Source organism: Rhinopithecus roxellana, chromosome 1 (genome assembly GCF_007565055.1).
Source record: "Rhinopithecus roxellana isolate Shanxi Qingling chromosome 1, ASM756505v1, whole genome shotgun sequence".
Classification (NCBI taxonomy): domain Eukaryota; kingdom Metazoa; phylum Chordata; class Mammalia; order Primates; family Cercopithecidae; genus Rhinopithecus; species Rhinopithecus roxellana.
This window is the reverse complement of record NC_044549.1, coordinates 194,626,161-194,634,912: the sequence shown is the minus strand read 5'-3', so window position 1 is coordinate 194,634,912 and position 8,752 is coordinate 194,626,161.

Sequence of the window (8,752 nt, the reverse complement as noted above, 5' to 3'; positions counted from 1 at the left end):
CATCTTACACTATTTTATCTGCATCCTTGGTTTTTAGCTTCACTTGCATGTTCATGACTCTAATTGCTGGTTTAGGCAGACTGCTAGTTATCTCCTCAGATCTATTCTCCTCTTCTTCCTTCTGAATAGGCTTGTGTCCAGAACCTGGGCTTTCCAGCTAGACCTACATTTCCCACCTCCCTTGTGACTAGGTGTGACCAGCTTTGAGGGTTCGCCAAGTTTGAGCCAATGGGATGTTAGCAAAAGTGGTGGGTGCAACTTTTGGCTGATCTCCAGCTTAAAAACAAACCACTTGCCTTAGACTTTTCTCTCTTCCCCACAGGCTGGGACACAGACAAGGCAGTAACTTAACTTTGCCATTTCTGATGAGGACACACTCTGAGGATGGTGGAGGAAAATGATGGCATGAGCCTGGGCCCCTGAATTATCTCACAAAACAGAGTCATACCACAGTAAAATTCTACTTTATTAAGCATCTGTATTTGGAGCTTCTTTGTTACATTATTGCAACTTAGCCTGTTAATTAAGTGAGAAACCAGCCCCGACCTCTCTTCTGAGATCCTATCCAAATTCAACTCCACAGTTCTACTAGGATGACTCTTAGGCCTTCAATAAAACTGAACTCTTAATTTTCATTTCCTCCCTCTTCTAATATAACTCTTCTCCAACATTCTCTTTTTCCATAAAGTTAATCTTAGCAAATCACTTTATTACTAGAATGCTAGAGTTTATTTTTTTAATGACTCTCTTTATCTTATCTCCACATCCAGTCAAATTACGACATCCCATTGATTCTACTTTCAAGATAACATTACATGTCCATACACTGAATCTTCCTGTTTTTTCTTTTTTGGATCTCTAGAGATCCATCATATTCCTCTGTTATTGTAAGTTCAGGCAGGGACACTTTTTGTTTTATTTTGTTTCATTTTCTTTTTATGTTTTACGCTTTCTTGTCTTATTCTTTATGTGTATTCCCATATCCCTTTTCTCTACAAGTACGTTCTGATGTGTTTGGTATGTGTCTTGTAATAGGTATATATCTTTGAAAAATGCACGATATTTGCATATGCAAGTATTTTCATTTTTAATATGGTATTGTAATAGAGATCCCATTCTAACTTTTGTAATCTACTTAGTACTTTAAAATATGTATCTGTGTTGCTCTATGAACCTCTAATTCATTACTTCCATTTGCTTCGTGTGTTCCTTAGTGGGTCAGCACCACATTTTTTTTTATCCATTCTCCTAATGCTGGATGCTTCAGTTACCACAAAATCCCTGCTTCCAAAGACAAACAAACAAAACGAGTTGCCAAAACATCCTCACATATGTTTCTTCATGGATGTGCATGTGAGCTCTTCTTGGATATATATCCAGAATGGGATTTCTGGGCCGTAGGGTATAGGCATACTTAATTCCACTAAGCAATGGTAGGTTTCTACTGGTAGTGCTGCATCCAGCCTTCTCTCTCACCATTGGGGCACAAAGATTCCTTTTTCCCCAAACACTTGCTCATTATAATCAAGATATGGTTCTATGTGACTTTTTAATTTGCCAATTTTATGCCCATAAAATGATATCTTATAATTACTTTAATTAGTGATTTACTTAATTGTGCCTGTGTGAGCATTAATTCTCATGCTTGATTCTACCTCCACTTCTTTGAATTGCCTGTTCATATTCTTTGCACATTTTTCCTCCTATTGCATTTACTGACATGTTCTTGTCAATTTCGGGGTGGGGGGAAGTTTCTTTTATCATAGGAACTATTCTAATCATGTATTATTCCTATTTGTGTTTATGTTTATGAGCATGTTGGTGCCAGGTAAAGCTCAAATGAACTCATAGGAACAAATGATTTCCAGTAGTTCGTATGGAGAAAGGAGGTGAGAGGACTGAGTCATCACTCTGAACATGGTAGGATAGTCATATGGAACTCTACCAAGCCTGCACTGTGGCAGTTAGAACCCCCATCACAGCAGTGCTATGCTGCACGAACCACTACTTTGTGCAAACCAAACTTCCACACTTCATTAACAATAAAGGTATTCGTAATTGTGCACTGAAGAAGTTTTAATTATATGGTGCTTTAAAATTTTCAGCACTCTATTTTGGAGTGCACCATTAAATTGATTAGCCCATTAAAATCAGTGGCTAAAAAATGAGTTCATTGTTAAAAAGATAATGATACTGACAGTGACTAAAACAATGGGCCATCTTACTCAAAATTTTAAAAATCCAGCCATTAACATGTGAAATGTAAAACGTGCAAATAAATTTTCCTGCTTTTATGTCCAACATTGGTGATTTAACTGTGAGCAAAACAACATCATTAATCATCCTAAAGCAAATTGTTAGTTTGACTTTCATCCTTTTTAGAGTTTTGCTTGTGTTTAATTTGCAAATTAATTTTTATAGTATTTTAAAAAAGATTTTGTAACCATGAGATTTTTATAGTTATTTTTATGTTTCTACATTTTTAAATAACATTGTAATAAAAGCAATCTTGACAAACACTGGGAGTCTGTAAGAATTTTGTCGTTAGTGTATACTGAAGCATTCACAGAGTTGTGGTGAATGGTGGTCACCAGAATAAATTCTAAAATATCAGGCAAGACAGACAATTCAAATATATGTTAGTTTGAGGTGAAGATAACAGGTAAGGTTAACACACCCGCAGGTTTGTGGTAGATATGATGGGCTGACTCTCAACCGCCATTCCATTCTTCTAGTGTCTTCCCTTCTTGCAGAGACCAGAAAGCCAAGAAATACATTTTCTAGACTCCCTTGCAGGTTGAGTTCTGGAGAGAATTTAGATTTGGCCTTTCAGGAGCACATATGTGAGTGTGGGGAAGCTGAAGTGAGCAGATGCCTACCATCTGCTCTTTCTGTTGCCAGGCACTCTTGTGGAGCCAGTTGTATTCGTCCCAGGGTCCAGCCACTATCTCTGAGGATGTTAGAGGCCGAAAGTAGCTGGTGCATGCTTTCAATGATGTGGATATGATGGTCTCCTGGTTGTGGTTCTGTCTCCACAGTGGCCCCCTGACTGTGGGAGAGGCAGCAGCTCTTTTGGTGGCTCAGTTATTCCTGTGGCTTCGGAAGTCATTTTAAAAAGCTCAGCTTGTTTGTTGAGTGCTTCCCGTGATCCTATAAGTTCTAAATACCCTGTAATAATTTGTTCTTGCCTAGCCTGGCTAGAATAGATTTTGTTCTTTACAACCAAACCTTGGCTAACATAAGTTTGAATCCTTGTAGAGGGAGACTTTCCAACTGCCAAAATCAATTCACTCCCAAGGTAGGAGCATACTTTTTTGTGCAGGGCTCTTGCTAAGGCCACATAGGATATAATTTTGCTTTGTGCTGCTAGGGAGCCCAGAGACAAGACCGTTTATGTGGTCAGTGGCATGTGAGCAGCACAGGCTGTGGAACCTGAGTTCAGGGATGGGTGGGGTGGCATAGGGGGAGAAACCACTGTGTGTAGATGGCCAGGGAAGCCTCCTGGAAAAGGTGGCACCTGAACTGAACTTCAGTGAATTGAGTCTAGAGAGGCAATGGGAGGGAAAGAGATGGCATGGGAGATACGCAGAATGGTATGAATAGCATGCAGAGGTGGAGAATTAAGTGTTGGCCAGATCCTGGAAATCCTTGAATGCTAGGAGAAAGATTTAATAATATTTTATTCTTTAAGCAATGGAGAGCCATTGCAGGTTTTGAGTAGAAGTAATATGATTAAAGCTGTGCTTTTTTTTCCTCCCTTACTTCTGAGAATAAAGAAAGCAGTGTTTACATGATAAGCCTTTGGAGTGACTGGAGTGACAGAGGTTGTTTCATGGTGTGTGACTGAAACTGAGATACTCTTACGTGGCCTGTTAATTTAAAACTTCAGGCAGTGGCACCCATAGGAGCATTGCATTTAGCATTCTGAAAGACATCAGAAGAGCCATTCCAGTCTCAACAAGCCAGTCCATGTTGTAACTATTGAAGAAGAAACCAAGATTCCCCCCAGATTCCTAAGAGCCATCTTCAGATTGAAATCGATGTTGCAAAATGTCCTTTCCACATTTTTTTCGGTTGTGCAGAATGAAAAAAATGTGGAAAGGACATTTTGCAACATCGATTTCTTTAAGTAGCAAAGTGGGAGAGATTTGATTTCAGGATTTTACTTTCTCTATGGCAACAATGGAAGACTGATTGCATGGCTGGAACTTTTATATTCTCTAAGAACTGTAATTTTTGTGTGGAAACTTTATAATGGTGGGGGAGTCTTAATTTTATTTTTGTTTTTCTGGATTTGGGCTGAGTTCCTTGTATAACCTTCTCTGATGAGCGATGATGGATGATGTAGTTGGGATACAGAATGGGGACAAATTGTCAGGTAGTGAACTTTGAAGTTAAATGAGCGGCCTTTCTTGACCTGTTGCAGATATTTCTGGGGGTTATAAAAAAAGAGGCATTGCTTTTAGGGTAAAAGTATCTGAATGGGAACCACAAGAATGGAGAAAGAGGTGTCCCTGATAATCTGTGGATTTTCTACCCAGAGACAGACCATCTAGATTTGACTGACAATAGACCTGGCTATGGAGCCTGATGGTTAATGAAAGCAAAATAGCATGGGAATGTAGACGTCTAAGGTGAGAAAGGTGCTCATGGTATAGTTTCTCACCTACTTACATGCCTTCCTGGTGGAGCTTTCCCAGCCTTGCACTAATCTAATTGGTCACACTTCAGAATGCTGATCAGGCCATGTTTACTTGAGGACAGGTCATACTCTTTCCCTTCTTTGGTGCAGAACTGGGAAATGGAGGCATTTTGTTTGTTGACAAACTTCTTTTCTATTCTTGATTTTGAGAGGCCAAAAGGAACAGTGGGGCAACTTGATTCCATTAGCAGGCTGTTACAATCACTTCCATTCCAAATCAACTTGAAGCAGATCTAAGGAAGCTGACCACACAGTCATGCAGGCTCTAAGCCAGCTCTCACAGAGATCCATTGATTGGTTGAGGACAAAGCAATATGAATCAATGGACACAGATTTCCTTGCTCCCTCTCTTGACTCCATCAAGTGTCATCTTTGAGGCCATCTGTGCCACCCTTGGATGGTCCCACTTCCATGTTCAAATATGACCTATGCATTCTATGCTTGGAATTATCATGTCATTATAATACAGGGAGGAATTTGACTTCCCAGGTACCTTGTTTGGTATGTGTGAAGTCTTTTCTTGTTGACAACCTGATGATTGCTGATATTTTTTCAAGGTGTGTACAAACAGCATCAAAATTCTATGATCAGAGATGTATGGACTAGACTTAGTCCTTTCATTTTTTCTTTTAGACTCCACTAATATTAAACTGCATTACGTATTTTTTCACTATCCTTTTTTTTTTTTTTTTTTTTTGGTGCCAATCTATTTTGCCTGACTGTTCTCTACTTGCTTTTTAACCTGAGCATACAGATGCATTTTATGGTCATTTTCCTCCTCATCATTATACTCTCCACCCTCCTGTTTAGGAGGAGGTCCACTTGCTTTTTTCTTCCCCAAGGCTCTGCTTCCTTCTTCCTCTGGTTTCTAGGCAGCTGAAAGAGTGAGTGCGTGCGTTCCTCCATTCTTCGGTCATGTGCACCTGGATTCTCTGGCCTCTTTAGCCCAGGCGGCTGGGCCGTGGAGAGTTTTGTCTTGAGCTCAGAGGGAAAGAGACATCTTCCTCATTTTTGGCCCTCAGACGTACTCCTCAGTTCCTTTGCCAGAAAGTTCTGCAAATAACAAAGCAGTACTTTGTTTCCCACTTGCTCCTTGTGTACAATGGCAAATGGATCTCAGCAAACTAGTTGGGAGGAAGGTAGAATTGTATTTTAAGATTCCCTATCCAGATGTCATTCAAATCCCACCATTGCTTTTGGCAGAAGATACTCCTGGTCCTGAGCTGGGGGCAGGTTGTGGCAGCAAGAAGCAGAAGACTGAGAGCGATCACCAAGACACGTGTTGCTGAGGGTCTGAACTGAGGACATGGCAGTCGGGGAGGAAGAGACACCTGGATGTGAGAGACAATGGGGGTGAGAACTGGCAGGACATTGGACTGGCACTAACAAGCCATCCTCAGAAGCATGAGCAAGTAAAAAAGTCAGAAACGGGTCAAAGGGATAACTGAACAAATGAATGATAATGATAACAAAGAAAGAGAAGATGTAATAAGGGAATATGGTTAGAAGAACATAGGAATTTAAGAAAACATAAAAACAGATAAAAAACACTTTTGTAGATCAGATTTGCAAACTCCGCTTGCTTGCCTTTTCTTTCCCTTGGGCATGATGCGTGGCTCCCTGGAGGCTGACACAAGTTCAGGGAAATCAATACTAGTTAGTCCAAATGGGGGAAGTGTTGGAGAGGAGCTGGGCCTTATGTTTTCGAAAGCCTTAATGACTGACCAGTCCAATTCAAAAGAAACTGGGATTCTTTTGGTTTTTGGTAATGATCCAGCTTGTACCTTGTCTCCCAGTGGTGCCTTCACTGATTCCTTCTGTCTTGATTTGGTTTCCTCTGAGACCCAAGCTTTAGATAAAGAATCAGGAAGTGATTTCTGGAAATGGGAGTGAGGGGCAGAGAGAGTAGGATAGAGAAGGGGAAAAGCTGGTGTGTGGGTGCTTTGTAGAGATCGTGGCTGTGGTGACAGGAACTTGGGTCTCCTGGAACTGCGGAGAAGGCCAGAAGGCCTCCCTGGATTGACCACTGAGAGAGGAGGCCAGAGTGTCTTTCTAGCACCTCTCCTCCTTACCCCGCCCCCCCCCCCCCCCCCGGCTCCCACTGGCAGAGGGTTGCTCCAGAAGTATTAGCACCGTCACTTTTGGGCTGGGCTGGGCTGGGTTGGTAGCTCTAGGGCAGAAAGTGGAGAGACTATAGAGCTTGAGGGAGGACACCGTGAGCTGGAGGGTGTCCAAGCTTGTGGAAATGTCCACTCTGGCTGCGGCTGAAATTGCAGGTGGGATGTGATGGTGTCCAAGCATCTGCACAATTAATAACCCCTTCAATGAGACAAACCTCTGCCAGACACTTTCCGCCCTGCTTTGTACCAGTGTTGGCATTCAGCTCATGTGCCCCAGTTGCTCAAACACAGAACTGAGAATCCCACCCTCTACTCCCATGCCAGCCCTCAGCCTCTCCCGGGGACCTCTGGATAGTCCTATAATCCAGCAGCTAAAGGGTTAATTTCTGGCCAAGCAGGTCTTTAGCTCCAAGTCTGTCTGACTGGCTGGCCAGCTGGGCATGTGCTCTATTGACGATATTGCATATCACCTCTGATTGTAATCATCTGCCCATATATATACCTCTTTCACCAGATCAATGTGCCTTCAGGCAAGGACTGTTTTATTTATTTATCTTTTTTTAATTTTTTTGAGACAGAGTTTCACTCTTGTTGCCCAGGCTGGAGTGCAATGTCGTAATCTCTGCTCACTGCAACCTCTGCCTACCCAGTTCAAGCAATTCTCCTGCCTCAGTCTCTTAAGTAGCTGGGGTTACAGGTGCCCGCCACCATGCCTGGCTAATTTTTTTGTATTTTTAGTAGAGATGGGGTTTCACCATGCTGGCCAGGCTGGTCTTGAACTCCTTTCCTCAGGCAATCTGCCAGGCTCGGCCTCCCAAAGTGCTGAGATTACAGGCGTGAGCCACTGTGCCCAGCCTGTTTTATTTATTTTTATATCTCCATTGCCCAGGGCAGGGCATGCTACACTTAGAACTCAATACCAGAAACAGAAGTGGTATCAAAATGAAAATATCCATGTAACACCAAGGTTAACCAAAGCATGGCTAATGTCACTCGTGTGAACATAGCTTAAGATGGAATTCAGCACTGAATATTTCAATTCTTACTTTAACCTTGGTCATAATCTCATTCTAAACTGTAACCTAAATCCATTATAAAGCTGGGTTCTGAAGATAAGTATCTGTAAACTTTGGTTCTTTGAGAGTGTATTTGATGTCTAGAAATGACCCAGATTTGTTCAGAGATAAGTCTGGCAAATTTGAGTAGTTTTTCAAAGTGAGAAACACTGTTTTGGATCATAAGTAAGTATATGATGCTGAGGGTTTTTATTTTTCTTTTGTTGTTCTAAGCTGAACTGGAAGGAAATTCCAAAGGATGAAGTATGAATATATTGTGAGCCATGGAAGATTTGTTATAAACAAGTGTATAGCCTTCCAAGATGACTACTTTGAAAGAACACCCTTGTTTGGATATTTAAGTAGGTTTAATATGATTGGTCATGTGCAATTATGGCCATAATTCACCCACAGGTGAACATACACATTTCTGAGCGCTGAGACACATTACTGTCATCCTCTTATGTTAAGCAGCTTCGATGTTTAAGGAGTCACAGACTAGAATATGGAGAACACAGAGCATTATGGGAGCACAGCTTGCTAGCCATTTTCTCATTTTAAAGCTGCTAAGTGTCACCTAGTATTGCTGTACTCTCCCCTTGAGAAGGTGGCTGGATATCTTCTCTGGCATCCGAATGTCGTAAGTCAGTGGGTTGTAGGAATTCTAGAATGTATAACGACTCAGCTACTCCAACCACTACATGCTGCAAAAATAGAAAGAAAAGGCTAGTTGTACTTTCTGGGGATAAAAACCAACTTTCCAAAATTAATTAGACTTTGGGTCACATGAAAGTAGGTAGAGCTGCTGCTCCTTTCCCCTCCACTCCCTTGAATGTGTAACTTGGCCAGAGACTCATTCCTTTAAGTCTAGGTTT